The sequence below is a fragment of the Tripterygium wilfordii genome, chromosome 19, assembly GCF_013401445.1.
Source record: "Tripterygium wilfordii isolate XIE 37 chromosome 19, ASM1340144v1, whole genome shotgun sequence".
Taxonomy (NCBI): domain Eukaryota; kingdom Viridiplantae; phylum Streptophyta; class Magnoliopsida; order Celastrales; family Celastraceae; genus Tripterygium; species Tripterygium wilfordii.
The window spans coordinates 5,389,298-5,415,822 of NC_052250.1; the positions used below are offsets into that span (position 1 = coordinate 5,389,298).

At 39.2% G+C, this 26,525-nt stretch overlaps 1 pseudogene; it reads right to left on the reverse strand.

The window, feature by feature from the left end:
• Positions 1 to 2,422: 2,422 nt before the first annotated feature.
• On the reverse strand, positions 2,423 to 2,522 carry LOC119986351 (annotated as a pseudogene).
• Positions 2,523 to 26,525: the final 24,003 nt, after the last annotated feature.

A 26,525-nucleotide genomic window follows, 5' to 3' on the forward strand; every position in this document is an offset into this window, starting at 1 on the left:
GGTAGTTAGGTATTTTCTATTGTAAAAAGAGAAGAAAACCCTAAAATTGGGTCTTCCTTCACAGAATTCATCTCCTCCAACTTCTTGCCTCCATTGTTTTTCTCTCTCTTTCTCTCTCTAGGATTTTACTTAGTTCTTGTGATCTTGTTTGTAAACATTGGTTTTCATCTATAAAATTGATGTTTATTCTCATTATAATGAGTGGCTAAGTTCTCTTTCTAGTTTCTAGTCCCGAACGGTGGGTGCAAGGTTTCGATTACTCAAGGTATGCTCAAAGAATCGTAGCTTCGATTTCTCTCTTTTAATTTCGTGATAGTTGTGTGATTGGATCTATGGGAATGACATATTTGATTGTATTCTTGGATTGTATAGTCTAGGGATTGCATCTAATGTGTTCGATTGAGAATTGTTAAACCCATTGCATGATTTCCTTAATTAATTGAGTTTTTCATTGCATAGCTATTAATTATGTGTATTGATGATGGGGTTTTGGGTTAATTTAGGAATGTGCATGGGAGAGTTATGGTTAATTGATCTTTGAGTGTGAAACTAGGGTGTTAGCCAAGCCGAGCCCCAAGGGGGAACATTAATCCATAATATTAGGTGCTTATCCCTTTGCGTTCATCGTAGATTAAGAGACCCGATGGCCTACATGCATGAATTGAAGTCTTATATCCCAATTCTCTTTGCATATGCATGATTGATAGTATCACACAATGCATTGTGTATGGTTGTGTGTGTTTGCAATGATACCTTGAGTATGAGAACCGAGTAGCCACCGGGACGGACTAGAGACTAGGTTTTTTTAATTAATTGTTTTAAATCCACTTTGTGCTCACTTTGATTACAAAATCGCTTATGCTACCGAGTCATTCGGCCCATTTCTTTTACTTGCTTTTATTTGATATTCATTGTGTTTATTAGTGTTAGCTAGTCATTTGCATATCATTCACTTCAAATTTGCATTGCTTCCTCGTGGATCGATACCGGACTCACCGGTTTATTACTTGACGATACCCTACACTTGGGGTAAGTACACACACACACTTAGGTGTCGGTCAAGTTTTTGGCGCCGTTGCCGGGGAAGCGGATGTCAAAGAAGGAGCTGGGTGGCTTGTAGATGCTAGCTCTATGCTATTAAACACCATCAAATAAGGAAGGAGCACGGTCACGCTTCAAGGGTAACTTCGTTCCTCCCTTTTACTTGCTTTCTAGTGTAGTTGATTTAGTGTAGTTGCTGAAAAAGAGCGGAAAAAAAAAAATTTTGTGAGGAGAACTTGGCGGATGGGGCTAACTTAGATTCCTGTGGGCGATGGATGCCACCTTGTTTGCTGCTTGGTAGTGATACGTTGTTTGAGAGAGCTTTGCGCATTTTTCTTTCTATCACTACTTGCTACATCTTGGTGTGTTATTGTTCCTACGGTTGATCGTTGTTCTATTCCTATATTTGCTCTTGTTCTTGGTTGTTCATTAATTGAAAAAAAAAATTAAAAAAAAAAAAAAATCTTGTGTTGCTTGACGTGGTTGATCGCTACTTTCGTGTGCTACTTGCTATTGTTCCTTGCCATCATGTCTCATCTTAGAGATAGTGTTAGTGGGCATGGGTCTAATAGAGATGGGAGAGGTGGTGACATAAATGCGAGTGATGCAGGGAGTGTACGTGGGGGTGATATCAATCTCGATGTATTGCGTCGTCTTTTGCAACGTGTGAACATTGATGAATTGATGAATCCGGCACAAGGGCAAGATGCCCAAAATGTGCCAAATGCCCAAAATGTGCCAAATGCCCAAAATGTGCCAAATGCCCAAAATTTACCAAATGTTCAAGTTGAGCATGCTTTGCAAAATGCACCTCAACCACTTCAACAAGACGACATGGCACAAATCGCCCCACAAAATGTCTACCAACCTCCCAATATGCCTCCCGCATATCATATACCTCCCCCATACAATTATGTGCATCCCATGTATTATCCAATGCCACAAGTGCCACAATATGCTCCCTTCGGACAAAATTTACATGCACCTCCTCCTGTGGAGTACATTCATGCCCAAGAGCATCGCACTTTGAGGGAGCTTACGCATCCCGCAAGGCAAACTCAACCTTCTTGCATCATCATGCCACCGAACCAACAAAATGTGAGCCTTAAACCATCCATGTTCCAAATGATTCCCAAATTCCATGGAATGGAATCGGAACGACCCTATTCACATGTGCGTGATTTTGAATCGGTGTGTACTACTTTTGGTGATGTTACATGCACACAAGAAATTTTGAGACTCAAACTTTTTCCATTCTCTTTGAAGGATCATGCAAAACAATGGTTTGAGAACTTGCGCCCCCAATCCATTGCGACTTGGGCGGCAATGCAAGAAGAATTTCTCAACAAATATTTTCCTTCCCACCGTACCATTTCTTATCAAACACAAATCATGAATTTTCATTGCAAAGAACATGAAACTTTCTTCCAAGCTTGGGAGAGGTTTAAAGATTTGTTGTTTATGTGTCCTCACCATGGATTTCAAAAATTTCAAATTGTGAATTTCTTCCACAAATCTTTGACTCCATCTTTGAAGAAATTGGTTTCCACTATGACTCAAGGTGACTTTTTGAATAGGGATGCCAATGAAGCATTTACTTTCTTTGATGGGTTGGCGGAGGAATCCCGATCTTGGGAAGCTCCTCCCTTAACCCGACATGAGGTTGTGCCAAACTCTAGTGGCAAGTTTGTGTTGAATGAAAATGATGATGTGCATGCTAAACTTGCTTTGTTGTCCAAGAAATTGGAGTCCTTAGAGTCACAAAAGGCCCCTATAAATGCAGTTGGTGTTGATGAACAAGTTGCTTGTACTTTGTGTGAAAGTAGGGATCATAGGACGGATGAGTGTAATGCCTTACCGGCTTGTAAGGAAGTCCTATTTGGGCAAGGTTACAATGGGAACAATTCTCAGAACTTAAGGAAGCCCTACCCTACCAATCACCAAGGCAACAATTCGTACAATGAGAATTACCCTTGGAGGAATCATCCAAACTTTGGGTGGAGGAATGATGGGAATGTTCAATCCCAATCACTCCCCAATCCACCCCAACAACAATTGCCTCCTCCAAGTGTTGCACAACCACCTCCACAACCTTACATTCCACCTCCTAAGAGGTCTCTTGAAGACACTCTTAACATTTTCATGCAAGCTCAAATAGGGGAGAATCAAAAGGCCACCAAATTCCAAGAACAGACCAATAGGGCCATTGAGGATATTAAGAGTCAAATCACTAAGGTCACCCAGGCTCTCACCACATATGAGAAGGGTAAATTCCCAGCTCAACCATACCCCAATCCATCCAAACAAGCCAATTTGCTAGAATCTACTAGTGGGGGGGTGAGTGGACATGAACAAGCCCAATCCATCCTCACTTTGAGGAATGGACGCATTGTGGATAGACCCATACCAAATGAGAATGTTGATCAAAGTGATGATGTGCAGAATTTTGGTGATAGAGTGGGAAAAAAGGACAAAGGAAATAGTGGAAAGGAAGAGAGTTTGGAGAAATTTGTGCAGGGAAATGATTCACTAGGTGCAAGTGTTCGGACACCTATTTTGGATTGTCCGGACACTTCATCCAGAAATTCAAAAAAATGTGAGAAAATACCAAGAGGAGAAGAGGAGAGTGAGGGGCAATCACATAGGACAAGGGTAGACACATCTAAGGATAGAGAGTGTATCCCAAGGCCACCATTTCCTCACCGCTTAGGGAAGAAAACCAATGAGGCTCTACACAAAGAGATGTTTGAACTTTTCAAACAAGTGAAAGTGAACATACCTCTTTTAGATGCCATCAAACAAGTTCCCTCGTACGCAAAGTTCCTCAAGGATTTGTGTACCGTGAAACGCAAATTGAATGTGAAGGAGAAGGCTTTTCTTACGGAGCAAGCAAGCTCCATCTTACAAGCCACCACTCCACCTAAATATAAGGATCCCGGTTGCCCTACCATTCCAATAGTCATAGGGAACCATAGGATTGAACAAGCATTGTTGGATTTAGGTGCTAGTGTTAATCTCCTTCCATACTCGGTCTATCAACAATTGGGGTTAGGTGAGCTTAAGCCTACAAGAATTACCTTGCAACTAGCCGATAGATCCGTCAAGATTCCTAGAGGAATAGTTGAAGATGTGCTAGTTCAAGTGGATGAATTCTATTTCCCGGTTGACTTTGTGGTTTTAGATACTCAACCCCTCCCTAGCTTTAGCAAACCAATCTCAGTCCTTCTAGGTAGACCCTTCCTAGCAACTTCAAATGCTTTGATCAATTGTAGGAATGGTGTCATGGTGCTATCTTTTGGGAATATGACAGCGGAGATGAACATCTTTAATGTGTCTAAGCAAATGGGAGAGTTTGAAGACATTAGGGAAGTAGATTGGATCCATTCATATGTTGAGGAGAACTTAGAGAAAACTCTTGCTAGGGATTCGGTGGAATGTGTGCTAGCTTCGAGTGAAAAAGGTAGTCAATTTTTAGTTGAGGAAGAGGAAATTAATGAGATTTTGGAGTCTTTAGCTATCCATAGCATAGGACGATTCAACCCACCCATTGAGGAATTAGAACCTTCCAAGACTAAGCTTGAATCATCTTTAGAGCAGCCACCAACACCGGAAAGGAAACCCTTACCAAGTGAGCTGAAATATGTGTTTTTGGGAGAAAATGAGTCATACCCTGTTGTGATATCTTCCCTACTTACTTCTTCCCAAGAAGAGAAACTTGTCCAAGTGTTGCAAAGGTATAGAAGGGCAATAGGTTGGACAATTGCTGATTTGAAGGGTATTAGTCCTTTGGTTTGTACTCATAGGATTTACATGGAAGAGGAAGCTAAGCCCATTAGACAAATGCAAAGACGTTTAAATCCGAACATGAAGGAGGTAGTTAGGGGGGAGGTACTAAAATTGCTTGACGCGGGGATCATTTATCCCATTGCGGATTCCAAATGGGTATCTCCTACCCAAGTGGTCCCCAAAAAGTCCGGAGTTACGGTAGTTATGAATGACAAGAACGAATTGGTGCCCACTCGAATTCAAACCGGGTGGCGTATGTGTATTGACTACCGTAGACTCAATATGGTTACTAGAAAGGACCATTTTCCCTTACCCTTCCTTGACCAAGTCCTTGAGAGAGTAGCGGGTCGAGCCTATTATTGCTTCCTTGATGGGTATTCTGGATATAATCAAATAGAGATTGCCTTAGAAGACCAAGACAAGACCACATTCACATGTCCATTCGGAACTTTTGCTTATAGACGCATGCCTTTTGGGTTATGCAATGCTCCGGCTACCTTTCAAAGGTGCATGATGAGTATCTTTAGTGACATGGTTGAGAAGATTGTGGAGGTCTTTATGGACGATTTCTCGGTTTACGGAGATACCTATGACCAATGCCTTGCTAATTTGGCATGTGTGTTAAAAAGATGTGAGGAGAGCCAATTGGTTCTCAATTGGGAAAAGTGTCATTTCATGGTGACACATGGAATTGTATTGGGACACATTGTGTCATCCAAAGGGATAGAGGTTGACAAGGCAAAAATTGAATTAATTCAAAAGTTACCTCCCCCTACATGTGTTAAAGATGTGAGATCTTTTTTGGGTCATGCGGGTTTCTATAGAAGGTTCATTAATTCTTTTAGTTCCATTGCCAAACCTTTAAGTAACTTGCTTGCTCAAGATGTCTCTTTTGAATGGACACCACAATGTCAACAAGCCTTTGATGATTTGAAAGGTGCCCTAACCACCGCACCCATTATGCAAACTCCCGATTGGAGTATGCCCTTTGAACTCATGTGTGATGCAAGTGATGTGGCGGTTGGGGCGGTCCTAGGACAAAGAAGAGAAAAGAATGCTCATGTTATATACTATGCTAGTAAGACTTTGAATGATGCTCAAGTGAATTATACCACCACCGAAAAGGAATTACTAGCTATAGTCTTTGCTTTGGACAAGTTTAGGTCCTATTTGGTTGGCTCGAAAATCATCATCTTTACCGACCATGCAGCTTTGAAGTATCTACTTTCAAAAGCTGATGCCAAGCCTAGGTTGTTAAGATGGATTCTCTTACTTCAAGAATTTGACCTTGAAATTAAAGATAAGAAAGGAGTGGAGAATGTAGTAGCCGACCATCTCTCTCGACTTCCCGGACAAAATTTGATTTCACATGGCCTACCCATCAATGAGCATTTCCCGGATGAACAACTCCTCCTCACTAATGCCATCTCTTCTAAATTGACTCCATGGTATGCGGACATTGCCAACTTTTTGGTGACCGGAAACATGCCATCTCATTGGAGTACGATTGATAGATCCAAATTTCTTCGCAATGTGCGAAACTTCTTTTGGGATGACCCATATTTGTTCAAGTATTGTTCTGATCAAGTGATTAGGAGGTGCATTCCCGATAATGAATTTGAAAGTGTCATGGCCTTTTGCCATAAATATGCTTGTGGAGGCCATTTTTCCTCCAAAAAGACCGCAGCCAAAATTCTTCAAAGTGGCTTATATTGGCCTTCTTTGCACAAAGATGTCCATGCTTATTGCCTATCTTGTGACAATTGCCAAAGGCTAGGTAATTTAGGAAAACGTGAGATGATGCCCCTCCAACCTATTAACATTTTGGAAATTTTCGATTGTTGGGCCATTGACTTCATGGGACCCTTCCCTAATTCATTTGGTTATTTGTATATCTTGGTTGGTGTGGATTATGTGTCCAAATGGGTAGAAGCCATCCCTTCTCGAACAAATGATCACCAAGTTGTGATAAAATTTTTAAAAGAAAACATTTTCTCAAGATTTGGGATGCCTCGAGCCATCATAAGTGATGGTGGGTCTCACTTTTGCAATGCCCCGGTTAGAACTTTGATGAAACGATATGGCATTTTGCACAAAGTTGGCACCCCATATCATCCACAAACAAGTGGCCAAGCGGAATTGGCAAATAGGGAGATTAAACGTATTCTTGAAAAAACGGTTGGTCCCAATAGAAAAGATTGGTCTTCAAAATTGATTGATGCTTTGTGGGCTTACCGTACTGCGTATAAGACTGCCCTTGGAATGTCTCCTTATAGACTTGTCTATGGCAAGGCTTGCCACTTGCCGGTGGAATTGGAGCACAAGGCCTATTGGGCCATTCGCACTTTGAATGACTCCACCGATCAAGTTGGGGGGCATCGCAAACTCCAAATCCAAGAGATTGAGGAGTTGAGGAATGATGCTTTTGAAAATGCTAAAATTGCTAAGCTTAAAATGAAAAGATACCATGACAAGCACATTGTGAGGAAAGTTTTTCATGAGGGACAAAAGGTTCTTTTATACAACTCCCGGTTACACTTGTTTCCCGGGAAGTTACGTACCAAATGGACCGGACCTTTTATTATCCGTAAGGTTTCCCCATATGGAAGCATTGACATTGATGATCCTAGGAGTGGAAAACCTTTTAAGGTTAATGGCCAACGTTTGAAACCATACTTGGAAAATTTTAATGAATTGGCCGAAGAATGGGACCTTGTGGATCCCACTCCTTCCTAGTGTGCGTGAAAAAAGCTCTCTTTTAAATATGTAGTGTTAGATTATTTTTTTATTCATTCTTGGTGTGTTTTTGTATGTTCACAATGCATTTCACAATTTGTTCTTGCCTTGTTTTCCATTCTTGACATTGGGGACAATGTCTCATTTAAGTTGGGGGGTGAGGGAATTGTGAATCCATTGTGAAACTTGCTTTATTTTGGTGTGCTTTTGTGAATATCAAAAATTTGAAAAAAAAAAAAAAAAAAAAGTCTTGTTGTGTCATGCTTGGATAGTGTGGTTGGTATTAACTTTTTCAGGACATGCTTCGTTTCTCATGATTCCAACCACTTTTGAAGAGTATGGTATGACTTCCTACCCTTTATCTTATTGTGTTGCGCTTTGTTGTTCATACATGCTAGATGGACTTTAGGAGGGGAAGGGTAGAGGCCTTTGGAATTCACTACCAATTTGAATGTTAATTTCTTATTCTTGTTCAAACGTGCAAGTGTAGAGTAGGTTTCTTGATTTCTTTTGTAAAGTTGATACATGCAATTGAGTGGAATAATTGTAATCAATCTTTCTTGGGATGATTGGGACCTAGTTGGATATAAACTTGTGTAGTTAAGCAGACATCTTGGCATTGAAGCATTTGTAGGACTGCGTTTTTGGATCCTTTTGTCTGAAAAATTACCTTTTTACCCTTCTCATTCCTTTGAGCCATTCTTCGTTGATACACATTGGGTTTCGGGTGATGTTTTTCATTGATATTCATTTGACATCTTATGAGCGTGTTCTTCAGTAGCTTTGCATCCATTACATTTGATTGCTGAGAAGTGTGATTTTTGTATTTTGCCGCTTGCCTGTGAACTTAGGATTGAATGATTCATTAGGTTGAGAGATTTGAGCCTAGCCTATTCATTTGTGAGTGATTATAAGCCTAAATTTCTTTAAGCCTTTTTAGTTCACTTACAAGCCTTGTGTGAACCACTTCCTTAAATATTTCCCACATTTGGTTGCAAGGTTGAGTAGGAGCTTGAAAAATAAATCAGTAGTGATATTATCCCTCCTTATTACGAAAAAAAATTATGAGGGTTGTTGTAAAAAAAAAAAAAAAAAAAAAAAAAAAAAAAAAAAAAAAAAAAAGGTGTATGCAATAAAGTTAATCCTTTGTGTGTAAAGGATGAGAAGTGTTTGAAATTGTGGTACAATGGAAGGGGTGACAACAATGAGAGTTTAGCTCACATGTTTGAACTTAACCTTGCAACTTGTTACCTAGATCCAAATTCTTCCTACCTTGTCCCATGACCACATTACAACCCATTTAACCTTTTGATGAATTTGATCCAAGGTAAGCAAGTAAGTTGGTGAATGCATTAATTGCTCTTGTAGGTGATTTCTTTCTCAAAGCTATGCCCATCCAAATTATCTTTTATAAGCACATACATTTAATTCAATTGTGTAAGTCATTCACTTAGCACAATGCTTTTATGTTTTTGTATACATTTGGGATTGGGAATTTATGAACACCAAAAGGGTCCATAACAAGGTTTTGCTTGTGTGAATATGTTGAGTTGTCTAGTTTGATTGCACATATATTTTTCATAGTATAAAATGTTCTTGGTCATTTTTAAGGGGATTGAGATTGATTTTCCAAAGATTTTGCATGTTTTTGACCAAGCAGGGGAATTAGGGGATTAGCTCTATTTCTTGCATGCGAGAATTTAAGAATCATTATGGTACTTTCAAAGTAATAGTGGATCCCTTGGCAAGTGTTTGTGGGTATCGCTCTGATAAGCCCTCACGAGACTACAACTCGTCCACTGGGGTGACCTAGGGGTTTAAAGGCTTGTTGCATGCGCTAAATGCAACCGTGATGCCTACGTCAGTGAGTTAGGATTTTATTTAGTAGATTTTAGTTTTAGGTAGTGGTTTCATTGCTAGGGACTAGCAACGTCTAAGTTGGGGGGTGTGATTGGACCTCTATTTTGAGGTTCTAATGTCCTTTAATTAGGATGTTCTAGCACTTAGTTAATGTATTTGATTGCATTTTAGCTTAATTTTACACTTACAAATGTTTCCCCTTGGTTTTGTAGGAATCGGACCTTGTTCGGGCAAGTTGGAGCACTTTTTGGGCACTTTTTGCTGTGAGGTGTCGGGACACTTCCCAAGGTGTCCGGACACCTGTCCGGACACCTGTCCGGACACCCGTCCGGACGCTTTCTTCACAAATTGAGGCAGAGGCTTCAAAGTTGATGGACGCATGAAGTGTCCGGACACCCGTCCGGACACCTACGGCGAATCTGCAATTTTCTGCACCGAAATTTCAAGGGCACTTAGGGTAAATCATGTATGTAACCAATGGGAAACGATTTTATAAGGGTAGTTAGGTATTTTCTATTGTAAAAAGAGAAGAAAACCCTAAAATTGGGTCTTCCTTCACAGAATTCATCTCCTCCAACTTCTTGCCTCCATTGTTTTTCTCTCTCTTTCTCTCTCTAGGATTTTACTTAGTTCTTGTGATCTTGTTTGTAAACATTGGTTTTCATCTATAAAATTGATGTTTATTCTCATTATAATGAGTGGCTAAGTTCTCTTTCTAGTTTCTAGTCCCGAACGGTGGGTGCAAGGTTTCGATTACTCAAGGTATGCTCAAAGAATCGTAGCTTCGATTTCTCTCTTTTAATTTCGTGATAGTTGTGTGATTGGATCTATGGGAATGACATATTTGATTGTATTCTTGGATTGTATAGTCTAGGGATTGCATCTAATGTGTTCGATTGAGAATTGTTAAACCCATTGCATGATTTCCTTAATTAATTGAGTTTTTCATTGCATAGCTATTAATTATGTGTATTGATGATGGGGTTTTGGGTTAATTTAGGAATGTGCATGGGAGAGTTATGGTTAATTGATCTTTGAGTGTGAAACTAGGGTGTTAGCCAAGCCGAGCCCCAAGGGGGAACATTAATCCATAATATTAGGTGCTTATCCCTTTGCGTTCATCGTAGATTAAGAGACCCGATGGCCTACATGCATGAATTGAAGTCTTATATCCCAATTCTCTTTGCATATGCATGATTGATAGTATCACACAATGCATTGTGTATGGTTGTGTGTGTTTGCAATGATACCTTGAGTATGAGAACCGAGTAGCCACCGGGACGGACTAGAGACTAGGTTTTTTTAATTAATTGTTTTAAATCCACTTTGTGCTCACTTTGATTACAAAATCGCTTATGCTACCGAGTCATTCGGCCCATTTCTTTTACTTGCTTTTATTTGATATTCATTGTGTTTATTAGTGTTAGCTAGTCATTTGCATATCATTCACTTCAAATTTGCATTGCTTCCTCGTGGATCGATACCGGACTCACCGGTTTATTACTTGACGATACCCTACACTTGGGGTAAGTACACACACACACTTAGGTGTCGGTCAATGGTGCCACCCGAAGAAGGTAACACTGCCCAACACCGTCATGACAAGGAAGCCTACGACAATTGGGTCAAGAAGGACCGTTGTGCACGGTTCACAATGCTTAGTGCCATGCAAAATGACCTAATTGGTGATTTTGAGGATTGCACTACGATTCAGGCCATATGGAATGAGCTCAAAATCAAGTTTGGGCAAACCAATGCCACTAGGCTTCGTGCCTTGAACCTCAAATTCAATGAATATATGTTGCTCCCAAATCACACAGTGCCCGAGCATCTTCGTGCAATGAAGGGCATGATTAAGGATTTGAGGAATGCTGGTGTTGAGTTCAGTGATGAGCAACAGGTGATGGCCGTTGAAGTAACCGGCATGATAAACAATGAAGTCGCCACCAATTGATTTTTAGGATGCAATTGGACATCCATTCTGGTCTACGAGAAAAGTGGATAAGGGGTCTATTGAGCATGGGGAAGGTGTTAGGCACCCACAACTCCCGAAATCGGTTACCTTTGAATGTTTTCCTCTTTGACTCTAATTTGTTTTTGAAAATCCCATTGGAATGTGATAAAAAATCCACTTGGAGTAGTTTAGAGAAAAAGGTGCACGGGATCACTGCGGTCATTCCCAGTTTGGTAAAAAATGAATAAAAATCCCACTTGGAGTGGGTGTTGATGATTTGAAAAAAGGGGTGCACGGGATCATTGGGGCCATTCCCGGCTTGGCCAAATATTGGATAAAATCCCACTTGGAGTGGATTTATCCCACTTGGAGTGGATTTGGTAATTTGAAAAAAGGTGTGCACGGGATCATTGGGCCCATTCCTAGCTTGGCCGAAATGTTTGATGAAAAATTCCACTTGGAGTGGTTTTGAGAATTTTTTAAAAAAATGATTTTTGGATAGGGTTTGATAGAAAATCCCACATTGGAGTGGGTTTCGATATTTTTGAAAAAGGGATTTTTGGGGACCGGTTGATGTGCCAAAAGGGCCCACAATCAAGGGAGAATGTTTAATTCAAGCCTTACTCACAATTATGTTCTTCATGAGAAAAGAAAGAATTCATTTAAGGCCCATCGGACGGGACAAATATCTTTAAACCTCCCTTTGGGTCCTTAAATAAATTCTCCTAATCCCTAAAAACATATTTGCTTTCCGGGTCCACGAAATCCAAATGTTTTTGATGAGTGCCAATGGAACCCCAATATCTTGAAGGCTCCTTGGTATTTAAACAAAACATAAGGGTTCCATAATTTAATCTTGATGTGTTTATTAAAATGAGACGGCTTGGATTAATTCTAAAACTAACTCGTTGCATTTATTTTCATAGCATTCAAAAATGGCCTAATATACATCTAAGCATTATGGCATAATATAAGAATTCAAAGTCCTAAGCATGCATTCTAATGCAACCATCATTCACAAAATCAATCCCCGATTTCTATATGTTTCTAGCATACTAGAATATCATGTATGCATTTTCTATTTTACATCCACTATTTTCGCTACACTATTACATTTTATAATATGTACAAAAAATATATATATATATATACAACAATTCAAATATTGCCGATAGGCCATCCATTGCTTAAATTTGGTCCAAATCTTCCCAGTGTGCCCTCCGGCCCAAGTGTGCTCAAGCCTGGTCCAAACCCAACATCAGACACAAAGAATGATCAAGTGGATACTTGAATATAATCAAGAGATCAAATTCACATCAAGTATACATATACACGTACACACATGCACATTTTCAACATATATTTGATAATACTAATATGCAACCAAACCGTGGATACATACACACATATACACATATAAACATAAATCTCTAAACCAAAAAACCTATACAGCCGATTCCTAATATTACTGGGGATTGAGCAAAACATATATACAAAACGTCAAATATACTCAAACCGAACATCAAAATATACTCAAACAAAACAACAAATATACTTAGTATATTGGCATACCATATTGACCGATTATGAACAAGTCAAATCCAAATCCTGTATTGCAAAACCAAGTCCAAATCCAGTACCAGTACCACCGATTATCATTCTATATAGAACTTGATAATTATAAGACCAAATCCGGCACAAAGCCAGCAAATCAACTACAACTAGCAGGGTAAAAACAGGGAATATCCTCAGTCAATCATCATCAACATCGAACAAAACAAAAACCCACATCATGAACCAAATCTACGAGCAAAAGGTTTGAGTAATAGCGCAGACACATTAGCAACGAGTCCAGACAAACACATAGAATAAAACCAGATTTGATTCAAGGTATTTGAGTCATTACCTCTCAAGGAGACAAAGAAAGCCAAACTTCTTCTTCTTTTGCTCAGTTGCTCTCTCAAAATCTCCTCCCTATCTTTCGTTTTTTCTCTGGTTTCTGCAGCGAAATCTCTCTTTCGTGTATTTGTTTTCTCTCCTTTTTCTATTGTGCGGCTACTCTCTCCTTTTCTCTCCCCAAACCTTTTCTTTTTCTCTTTTTTTTTTTGTTTCCCGGCGACTCTCCCTTTTCTCTCGGTTTTTGCTCTCTGGTGTTCTTTCTCCTTCTCCCTACGATTTTTCTCTCTTTGTTTCTTTTGTTCTGCCGGCTGCCCCCACTCACTTCTCTCTTGTAAAACACTATTGTGTGCTCTTTATATTGAGCAACCATCTCTCCACTAAAACCCTATCTCTTTCAATTTTCCATTTTTGCTCCTACTTTTTCCTCTCCTTTTAACCAAGATGACTACCATTTTTGGTTCTTTTATTTTCTATTTTACATTAAATTTATTTATTCTTCATTCTCTAGATATTTTCTTGGGCTTTGTTTTTAGCAATTGGGCCAAAACTTGAGCTTATTTTGGAATTGGGTCTTAAATTTTGAGTTTGTGGGCTCACTAGTTTTTAAGCAAAGAAAAAAGTTTGGATTTAATTTTCCTTCCCTTAATTTTTATTTTGGATTTCATAGTTTATTTTTCTTTTATTAATATTTTTGGCCGAACGAAAACGGGTTACTACAGCCGTGATCCGTTCCTTGCTGGACCCTGAGTGGGCCCACATGAAGCAATTGATGACTCACTCAGTTAACATCAAGACCTTCCATGATATTTCCCGTCATCTTGAGCTAGAAGCTAATTGCAAAGCTACTACCAAGAAAGTGGCCTTAGTGGTGCATGCTTCCAATAAACCCAGAAATGGGTATAAGGGAAAAGGAGGAGGGAAAAAGAAGCAATGGAAAGGTCACGGGCCTAAAGGCAAGAAGATTGAGAAGCCAAACCCCAAGAAGAATGTAGCTAAGATGAAGTGCTACAATTGTGGGCAAAAGGGACACCTGGCCAGAAACTGTTCTGAGCCTAAGAAGGTAGTTACTCAATTGATTTCTGTCAATGTTTGTTCTTATGCATTAGTTGCTAACTCCATTCCTGATTGGATACAGGAGCGAACAAACACATAGTTTGTGATAGACAGGGCTTTGTGGATTTTCACCGAATCTCAGCTAGAACTCAGTATGTCTATCTGGGAAATAATGGACAAGTGGAGATTTTGGGATGCGGTTCCTATCAACTTAGATTGTCAGGGGGTCACAGTTTAATCCTACATTGATGTTTTATATTGTCCAACTTTCGGTGTAACCTTTGCTCTGTGCTAGCTCTATTGCCTTTAGCTTATTCTTTTCATTTTGAGAACAATGTTGTTGACATGTTTTTTTGATAATAAATTGTTCTTTAGTGGACAACTTGTCAATGGTTTCTTTAAGTTAAATTTGGATTATTATAATGCTTCTTCTTCTTCTTCTGCACTTGTTACTTTCCCTAAAATAGATGCTATGTTAAGGCATGCTAGACTTGGCCATATTGGTCAAGAAAGAATGGCTAGATTAGCCAAAGCGGGCCTATTTGGCTCGCTTGAAAAAGTCAATCTCCCTGTGTGTGAGAATTGTCTAATGAGAAAGGCATCAATAAAGCCTTTTGGTAAGGCTCTTAGGACCTCTCATCCATTGGATTTAGTCCACTCAGACATCTATGGGCCTATGAATGTTATAGCCCGACATAGAGCGTCATACTTCATAACATTCATAGATGATTATTCATGATTTGGGTATGTGTACTTGCTTTCTCATCGACATGAAGCATTAGAATACTTCAAACGTTTTGTTACGGTAGTCGAAACTCAGCAAGAGAGAAATTTGAAAACACTTTGAACTGATAAGGGATGTGAATATCTGTGTGATTCATTTTTTAAACTTCTATGTGAAACTAAAGGAATTAGTAGGGAACTTACAGTTCCTGGAACACCGCAACAAAATGGTGTAGCAGAACGTCGAAATGGGACTTTGTTGGACATAACTAGGTCTATGATGGCTCAAGCCAATCTCCCAATAAGTTTTTGGGGCGATGCACTGCTTACGATAGCATACATACTTAATCGTGTTCCATGTAAGTCCGTGCCTACTACTCCCTAGGAACTCTGGAATAAAATTAAACCAGAGTTAGATCATCTGGGCCCATGGGGCTCAGTAGGATATGTTCACTCCACCTCCCATAAGTATTGGAAACTTGGCCCAAGGGCTAGCAAAAAGGTGTTCATCAAATATCATGAACACTTAAAAGGGTATGTGATGTATGGTGAACATCCTGATAGGGGTATGATAGAGACAGAATCCAGAGATGTGGAATTTTTAGAGAATGAATTCCCAAGCGTTGGTGATATCCGTAAAGAATTAGAATTGTATGAGTTACGGTATACGGAATCTTCTACTATCTCTGATGAGGAGAGGGAATTAGAACGTCTTTCTTAGACAATCGCCATAGATAGTGGGAGTAATAAAGACTCCTTGTGGAAAATTCAACGTGGAACCGTTCCCTGTCGACATTTTGGAGTTGAAGGACATGCGTTGTTACTTGCTGGGAATAACATGGGGATGATTAATGCCATGAAAGAATGGCTATCATTCGTTTTCGAAATGAAGTATATGGGTGAGGCTAACTATGTGCTTGGCGTCAAGATCATGAGGGATAGATCCAAAATAATTCTTGGTTTGTCTCAAGAAAATTATATTAAGAAAATTTTGGAAAAGTTCCGCATGCATCAATCAAAGCCCATTGATACCCCTATTCAAAAAGGTCGATATTTAGCACTTGATCAATGCCCTAAGACAGACGAAGAACGAAATAGGATGGCAGGGTTCCCTATGCCAGTGCAGTTGGGAGTCTGATGTACGCTATGTTGTGTACTCATCCTGACATCTATTTTGCAGTTGGCCTAGTGAGCCGATATCAAAGTAATCCAGGTCTTGCCCACTGGGAAGCCGTGAAAAAAATATTTTGTTACCTTCATGGAACCACAAATCTAGTCCTCTACTATGGTGGAGGAAACTTAAAATTGACTGGATTCAGTGACGCTGATTGGGCCAGTGATAGAGATGAAAGAAAATCCACCTCTAGATATGTGTTTATCCTTGGTGGAGGAGCAATATCTTGGTGTAGCAAAAAGCAGAGCTGCGTCGCTCTATCAACAATGGAAGCTGAATACGTTGCATGTTCAGCTGCAGTCCAGGAGGCCATCTGGTAAAGGCATTTTTTACGACATCTCGAGGCTGCCTCTCAGGTTGAAAAGCCTATCGAGATTTTCTCCGATACCATGGCCGCTGATCGATACTTTTTATTACAAGAAATACTTGCAACTCAATACCGACTGGTTTATCCCAATCGCAAGTGTACATGCCAACTGACAGTAAAATAGTGAATGGGGTCGAATCCACGAGGATTGTATTAATTACCAACTATAACTACTAACAATAGTGTAAATTAAATTCAGATGCTTCTAATATTAACTAGCAGTAAAATTAAACTAACTATCAATGGATGAAAAACTAGCTTGGGTTTGGCTTGCCAACTACCTCCACCTGTGCACACAGATTAATATGCAATCACACAATTTAAAAGTCTTAACAATGTCAATTGAAAGGCCTTGGTCCAGCTGCAGTCAATTAGATTTCCCTAAACAACGATCCTGACTTTGGTCCAGTTGCAAGATCTTTTCTTATCTAAGGGGTCTTGGTTGGTCTATCCTAAGAGTTTCCTAAGACAAGCATAAGCACTAGGAAATCGACAGTTGCACAATCTAGGATAATGGTCTATTACCCAATCAATTATGTCCTATGTTCCCAAAACTTGGATCTTACGCAACTTCTTGTTACTTCGTCAAACACCGGGTCATGGTCAGCCGAATATGTTTAACTAACAATTCCTAAAATTATGATGTTGATCAGGCATGTATAACAATAAGAAATAAGCAATCAATCCAAAGAACAAAGAATTAAACTTAGTCTGATTGTCAATTAAATCTGTGCACAAGGTTTATGGTAGAAGAATTACCAAACCCTAGCTAGATAAGAGTTTAGCTACACATAAGCCTGTATTCTCCCCAACACATGAGCCCCTTTATATAGCTTTAAAACCCTAAGTTGGCTCAGCCGTATTTGCCACATCAGCAACATAAACGTGCAGACTGATTCTCGCGTTCTGCGGCCGTGATAAGTTGCAAAACAGGTTACAATTTCTGTCCAATGCCAGTTTTACCCTCCAGTATTACCTGTTCATAAAAATACCAATATGGGCAATATTTTGCACTAAACAACATAGAAAAATAGGTATATTTTACACCTAACAAAATCCCCCAAACTTCAACCTTGCTTGTCCTTAAGCAAGCAACCAAGAAAAAGTTTAAACCATTTAAGCATCATTTGAAAAACTTCAATCGAGAATTGACATTACAAGTACCCTCTCATTATTTCAATTCAACGTTGACGTCAAGTAGAGAATTGCACAACCTAAAATCTGCTCACAACTACTTCAGTTTACACATTTATTTTCACACACCCTCACAAAGATACACACATAATATATAAAAGAAAATTTTCACTCAAGTGTATAAGGGTAGTGTTTACTCTCTTATGAACTCATAACCTGCAGCCATATGCTTGCATGTCCACCAACCTTACTTCACACTAAAATTCTCATTCAATGAATCAGAAGGACTTTATTGGGAGCAAGAAAATTGGCTAAGGAAGGCTTAAAGATGCACAAAATAAATATAAATTGGATTCAAACTAAAGTCATCATAATCCAATCACAATTAAGTTCAATGCAACAAGGATAAACTGCAGGGCATAGCATAGGATAAATAACGGTCTGGTTTAACAAAATATGTTATGATCATGCCATATATCACAGTCTCAAAAATAGGCATCCATCATAAGACCAATCCTAACTCCATCTAATCATCCCAACATCATTAAGTACTAAAAAAAAAACTCTCCTATTCCAAAACAGCAAGTCAGAGTGTCAGCAAACTAGCTAGAACATCAACACACAACCACAGAACATCAGGGTAGGCTTCCATCACGAATCAAATCAAACATCTCCCTCTGTTGAGCTTCAAATCGCTGCAATGCCTCCTTCATCTCATGCATGTGTGTTCCAATACTCATTTGAAGTGACTCAACTGTTGATTCAAGATGCTCCAACCGGATTATCACCTGCCCCTGCAAACTGCCAACTTGCTCAACCTCGACACCCAAATCAGTCACTCTCTCCTCAACAGCTTCCAACCTCTCATCCACACTACCACAACCTGCACCAAAATTTCCTTCTTCAGTATTATGCACCCGAGACTCCTCAGCTGTCCCAGAAGTTTTCTACTGCTGCCTAACAAGCTACACCTCACTCCTATCAAACCAAAACCTGTTAAGAGGTGCTTTCATCTTCTCCAGAACATCACCCAGCTCCTTTTCCACACTCTCAGCAAGACACAAAGTAGTAATCAGCACCCCAAATGGCAGCACCTGACCAGGTTTATTATCCTCTTTCACTTTAACAATGTGGTCATATATAGTACTTGCCATGCAAAAATCCAAATCACAGATAATGGCATACATCAAATAGCAAGATTTTGCATTGACAGTGGAAAGATGAGTCACAGGTATCACATTCCTGGTCACTATCTGAGCTAACAGTCTATAAGGTTGTATCAAATCTACATATAAAATCACATTTTTCTTTGGTTCATCACTACTGTTCCCAGTCAAAATTTCCACCACAATTCTCCAATTAGGCCACACAGTATCAACATTTGAGGTTCCAAAATCCCTAAATTTAAAGTTAGGTTTCTTCAATGGTTCGGGTAAGCTCAAAACAGATGAAACCCTCCTCGGGTTGAAAAAGAATTGCTTACCTCGAACATATGCCATACAATGATTATCATTGACTATCAAATTGGCGTAAAACTCATAAACCAGTTGTCGAATAGCCACCCCTGGAACACTGGTGATGCCGAGCCATCCCCTCTCCTTCAATTTGTAGTACCAATTAACCCTCTGGAAATGCTCCACCACAACATGGCGTTCCACATGCAAAGCCCGCTTCGACCCCACTTCCTCATACTCGATCTGCACCTCAGGGGATATGAATCGGTCAAAACCTTTTTTTCTTCCACAGGGACATCCGCACTTTCAACCACCTTTCCCTTCTTCTTGCTTGCTAACTCCTTCTTCCTCTTTGCACTTCTTGTAGCCATCAGTGAACTCGGTATTGTTGCCAAAATCAAGAGAAACAACCCAAGTTTTTTTTTAGAAAGGTAATCCACTTTTGGACAGAGGAGGTAAAAGATTAGGGATTGCGGCTGTGGGTAATGGGCACCAACCCTACTCCGTATATATATTTTTCTTTTTTCTTTTCTTTTTTTTTTCACGGACATGGGTCACTGCTTATTTGTATATGCTTCAAGCCACACTTATGTCACAAAAAGGCTACAAAGTCCCCAGAACTCTGCTTATACACTTCTCTCCACTATTCAAACTTATCTCCCTTCAACACCACACTTGAACTAACCTTCCAAACACCTCGACCATAGCCTCATGATGTATTCTATTTTATGACTTATGACATAGGCATAACACATCACATAAATGGGAAGTTTTATCGCGAGGGAAGAATATTCAATGAAAGGATTGGAAGCAAAGGCCGGGTTCAAGGTAGGCCAAAAATTAACAAAGAATGCCTTCATCACTTTCAAAGAACAAAAACATAGTATTTATTTCAGATGGTCTAATGCAAATTCTTGCTATACAACGTCATGAAATTCATAGCACACAAAATGTTTTGAAGGCTCCTCACAAGCTAATTTGTGTTGTAAATAATGTGTAAGCTAAGCAGACATTCATTGCAAAAGATTATGCAAATAATCACACCATCATTCTCAAAAACACTTCATAACAATTAAGCACAAGTATGTCAATTCTCTTCTCAAAACAATTTCAAAATTTATTCTTCAAAAATTTTCGGCAAAAGCAAATTCCCTCTCCCCCAAACTTGAAGTTGACATTGTCCTCAATGTTTAAAAAGAAAGAACAAAAATAAAATTTGCAATGACGAAAATAAATAACAAAAGTAAATGAAAGCAAAGGAAGAGAGACTTAGCTTATTGAAGTTGTCAAAATTGTGCTCCTCTTCCACATGGGTTACCTCCCATGAAGTGCTAAATTTATTGTCTTCAGCCGGACATAGTCTTGGACTCTGTCAGAGATCGATAGAGTGGAGGAATACCACTCCATCCACAGGAACTTGTACATTCTCCCAATAAAGCTTCACTCGATGGCCATTAACCTTGAATATTTGATCAGAATCCTGATGTTTTAACTCTAGTGTGCCATGAGCAAACACATCTTGTATCACATATGGGCCATGCCACTTGGATTTGAGCTTGCTCGAAAAAAGTTTCAACTGAGAGTTGTACACCAGCACCTTCTACCCAATAGAAAATTTTTTTCGCACAAGCTTCTTGTCATAGTACCTCTTGGCTCGCTCCTTATATAACTTTGCATTCTCATAGGCTTCATGCCGCAATTCTTCAAGCTCGTTTAGATGCAAGCAACACCTATCTCCAGCTTTGACAACATCTTTCATATGCGGATTCAATCGCCTTTGTGCCTCTCTAGTGGGCTTTGCATCATTCTCCAATAAAATCTGGTGCATACATCTAGTTGTGTTAATCCCCTTTATGTCAGCGATGGTCCACCCAAGAGCTGTCTTATGCTTCCTCAAAATTCGGATAAACTTTTCTTCCTCCCCCAAACTTAGATTGACAGCTACTATTACCGGTACAGTGTTGTTATCACCCAATTAAATGTACTTCAAGTGACTAGGTAACTGCTTCAACTCCAAATTAGGTGCTTTAACTGTTGAGGGAACAAGAGATGCATTAGTAGGCGTCAGTTGCTCAAAAGGAGGAGTAGTCTTACCACCATAAGGCTGGTTCAATTGGAATGCTTGGATAGCCTCATTTATTCTGTCATCATTCTCCAAAATTCCTTTAGAAATTATTTTCTCATTCAAACCATACGCCACCACTGCTTCAACTGGATCAATACTAGTAACCTGAAACACCTCACTCACAAGATCATGTATAGTATCAACATTAAAACAATCACTATGATCATCATGAGATTTAAGAGCATCAAACACACAAAATTCCAATTCTTTGTCATTCACTTGCATAGTTATAGTCCCCTTTTTCACACTAATATTCATATCAGCAGTAACCATAAAAGGACGTCCAAGAATGATAGGTAAAGATGAGAATCTAGGACTATCCTCCATATCCAACACAACAAAATCCGCACAAGATCAAGTCATTTACAGTCACCAGAACATCCTCTAAAATCCCCTTGGGTCTTTTGACACTACGATCGGCTAACTGCAATATTATAGAAGTCTCTTGGAGCTCTCCCAACCCAAGTTTTTCATAGACAGAGTAAGGTAACAAATTATTGCTTGCTCCTAAGTCTAATAGTGCCTTCTCAAAAAATTGATTTCCCACTTTACATGGTATGGTAAAATTACCAGGATCTTTAAGCTTTGGTGGAAGTTTATTTAACAACACAGCACTAACTTCTTCTTTCAAAGCAATTTTTTCATGAGCAGCAAATTTTCTCTTTTGAGTACAACATTCTTTAAGAAATTTAGCATAAGAAGAAATTTGTTTAATAGCATCAAGTAGTGGAATATTAATTTCAACCTTACGCAAATTCTCAAAAATATCTAATGCTTTAGAATCAGTTTTCTTTTCGGCAAACCTTTGAGGGAAAGGTGAAGGATCTTTTTCCCATTCCTATGTCTCCACTGGTGCAGTTTTGCGGCTTGTTTGTACCCTTTATGTAGCTTTATTGCAGTTTGTAGACTCTGTTTGTAGCTGCTCTGTTTTGTTGATTTGCTTGCCACTTCGGAGAGTTGTTACAGCTTTCACTTGCTCTGGTTGCCCAGCTGGGTTATTCAAGGGCTGTGAAGGTAATTCTCCCTTCTTTCTCTCACTCATCTCCTTGGCCATTTGTCCCACTTGAGTCTCCAATTTTTGAATGGCTTGAGTTGTTTGTTGCATGAATTGCATCATTGTGATCTCCAGGTTACTCCTCCTTGTTGGTTGTTGTGCAGGAGCTACTGTTTCAGTCGAATTCTGTTCATTCCTCCATGAGAAATTTGGGTGATTACGCCATGGATAAGCTTGATTTCTCATGTTGAAATTTCCTTGCCCTTAGTAATTGGCTTGTTCTTGGTCCGTCATAGAAGTCAATGGACAGGCTTCAGTCACATGATCATTATTTGAACAAATAGCACACAAAGTAACTGGCGTTGTTGGCACCGAAGCTTTCATATTCATTTCCTTCATGGCTTCAACAATCATGTCTATTTTTCGATTGATATTTCCTATTTCAGCTTGTACCATAGTGTCAACACTTACTTCGTACATGCCTTGCTTCCTTGTTGAGCTTCTACCCCTTGTAGAAAATTGTTGAGAGTCTTCGCTCAATTCTTCGAATAGCTCCATCGCTTCCTCACTACTTTTCCGCATCAACCGTTACAAGCTGAATCGACCTTCATCCTATTAATCTCATTCAACCCTTCATAGAAGTGCAGCACAACATCATCCTTATGCAGGTTGTGAGTTGGGCAACGAGTTAAGCGGCTCTTGAAATTTTTCCAAGCCTCATAGAATAAATCACCATCTTTTTGCTGAAAATTTTAAATTTTTCGCACTAGCTGCTTAGTTCTATGAGCTGGAAAAAATTCCCTTAAGAACTGAGTTGCCATCTGCTCCCATGTGCCAATAGTGCATGCTTCAATAGAATTGTACCACATCTTTGCTCCTCCTCTAAGAGTGAAAGGGAAGAGTACCAGTTTCAGATTATCAGTAGATATCCCTGTCATGTGTTGAGTACGACAAAGATCGATAAAATCCTTCAGATGTTGATGTGGATCTTCATCAAACCGCCCCTCATAATGTGGTACAGAATTCAGCAATTGAGGTGATAGGCTGACATTAGCTGCTCCCGTAGGTTGATATGTAATACATGATGGCTGGGCAATGTTCTGCGGGATGTATCTGTTCATCATGGGTATACGCACATTACCCTCAGCATTCCCAGCACCACTAGCAACTTGAATTGCCCGATTAAGTGGATCTTCAGCCATGCTTCTCTTAAGAGACAATTTTGTATCTGCACACAAAGTTTTTTTTTTTTTTTTTTTTGAGGTGAGTTTCAGTAGTAAAATAAACTAAAGAAATAAATAAATACACACTATTGCCTTAAGAAACAACCGATAATAAACTTAACAGTCCCCGACAACGGCGCCAAAAACTTGATCGATACTTTTTATTGCAAGAAATACTTGCAACTCAATACCGACGGGTTTATCCCAATCGCAAGTGTACGTGTCAACTGACAGCAAAATAGTGAATGGGGTCGAATCCACGAGGACTGTATTAATTACCAACTATAACTACTAACAATAGTGTAAATTAAATTCAGATGCTTCTAATATTAACTAGCAGTAAAATTAAACTAACTATCAATGGATGAAAAACTAGCTTGGGTTTGGCTCGCCAACTACCTCCACCTGTGCACATAGATTAATATGCAATCACACAATTTAAAAGTCTTAACAATGTCAATTGAAAGGCCTTGGTCCAGCTCCAGTCAATTAGATTTCCCTAAACAACGATCCTGACTTTGGTCCAGTTGCAAGATCTTTTCTTATCTAAGGAGTCTTGGTTGGTCTATCCTAAGAGTTTCCTACGACAAGTATAAGCACTAGGAAATCGACAGTTGCACAATCTAGGATAATGGTCTATTACCCAATCAATTATGTCCTATGTTCCCAAAACTTGGATCTTACACAAGTTCTTGTTACTTCGTCAAACACCAGGTCATGGTCAGCCGAATATGTTTAACTAACAATTCCTAAAATTATGATGTTGATTAGGCATGCATAACAATAAGAAATAAGCAATCAATTCAGAGAACAAAGAATTAAACTTAGTCTGATTGTAAATTAAATCTGTGCACAAGGTTTATGGTAGAAGAATTACCAAACCCTAGCTAGATAAGAGTTTAGCTACACATAATCATAATAAAAACCATAAAGATACTCATTAACAATGTTCAAATCAATGGAAGAGTGGAGATTTGCTGAAGAATTGGACTGCCAAGCTTGATATCTTCTCTCCTCCTTCTTGCCGTCTCTCTTTGTTCCGAATTAGGTTTCTGTTTTCACCCACTGCAGCCTGTATTCTCCCCAACACATGAGCCCCTTTATATAGCTTTAAAACCCTAAGTTGGCCCAGCTGTATTTGCCACATCAGCAACATAAACGTGCAGACTGATTCTTGCGTTCTGCGGCAGTGATAAGTTGCAAAGCAGGTTACAATTTCTGTCCAATGCCAGTTTTACCCTCCAGTAGTACCTGTTCATAAAAATACCAATATGAGCAGTATTTTGCACTAAACAACATAGAAAAAGAAAAACTTTAAGCCCAGAAAAATAGGTGTATTTTACACCTAACAACCACCTTGGAATATGCAAAGAATCCCAAGTATCATGGGAAGACAAAGCATATTGATATTCGTTATCATAATATCTGACTTATGGTAAACCAGAAAGAAGTTACCCACTAAAGAGATGGTAGCTGACCCGTTAACAAAAGCAATACCTAGGGATTTGTTTTCATTTTATGTTAGAACAATGGGTCTACGTAGACTCTAGTTATGTAAAGGGTATTTGTTGGATTCTCATTTTTTATGAAATAAAATGAAGTATTATTCATAATATGTTTATGTTTATTACACCGTAAATTTAGGCACAATTTAATGTCACGAGGCTACGATCTCCTCACTCACATAGGGGATTTTCTGTCACCTGCGTGGTTGGTAGAAAGAGACAAGAAACCTAGTTGTCACTTAACTAGTGACACGAGTGATTTATTTTTGCATAAGTTGCTTAATTTATACGTCGCCTTAGTAAGCCTGAGATGAGACTATTTCTATAGTCGAATGTGTGATTAATCACCACATATAAGCCTTACAAAAGCCGGACCAAATGCATGAGTTGACATTTTAAGTTGGATGATTGTGTGAGCAAGTGACTTCCCATTGTGTGGGAGCTTCATCATAGCATGTGATATGTACTATATGTGCTAAGTCGACCACTTTAGGAGTGACATGAAAAACACCTTATCTGTCATTGTGTGAGCCTTGAAAATTATTTATGCTCTTACGACTAAACACTATATCATGTAGTTGGAGTTTGAAGTATTTTCTTAGTTGTGTCATACACGGCCACGAATATTATTACGGTTGAATGAGGCATAGCTAGAAAATATTAAAACAAAGACGAATTGATATGAGTCATTAAGGAAGATTGTTTGATAACATGCCTTAATAGTACAAATCCATAGCTCGGGCGATCACAAGTTGTTTTTGCAACAAAGTGATCATTGTTGAGTACTTGTACCTGCGTGGAAATCAAGCACTACTCAGAGATTATTCTCGAAAGGGGTTGAGAGTGTTTGGTTTGGTGTGGTCAAACTGTCTAGGGCAAAGTCGAACTATATCTATATGATATGTTACGCTAGTTAGGTGGTAACTTAGTGTAACTGTTCAACCTGGTGTTAATTTTTCTTCGTCTAGTCGCACACCCTACTGCCTGTATAATGTTTGATAGAGAGTACTATGTGGACGAGTGGGAGATGTGGATAAACGTCCACGTAATTAATTAATTTGTGCAATTTATAATTAAGGATAATATCTAGTCGAATATTAATCAAATTAAGTATTTGATTTTGAATGGTATTATCCTAGGAGATTTGATAGACTTCTAATCAAATTAGAAGATATCAATTCTTATCCCTTATGAGCCTATAAATAGAGGGCCTGTCCCTTGTATTCAATGCACCAAAAAAATAGAATATACGTAATCTCTCTCTCAAACTACGATCTTCTGCTTAGGTGATCTAGGCCAATTAGGGTGGGAATAGTGGGAGGACTCTGGTAGCGATCCCTTTGACTAAGACTAGTCCGTGATCTCTTTGCCGTTGGTGTGCTCGTGATTCTTGTCCTTGAAGAGTACGTGATCCAGCTTGTAGAACGTAGAACCAAATAATTCGAGACGAAGCTCAGACTCGCGCGAAACAAGGATGAGGCATCATGAAGTTTATCA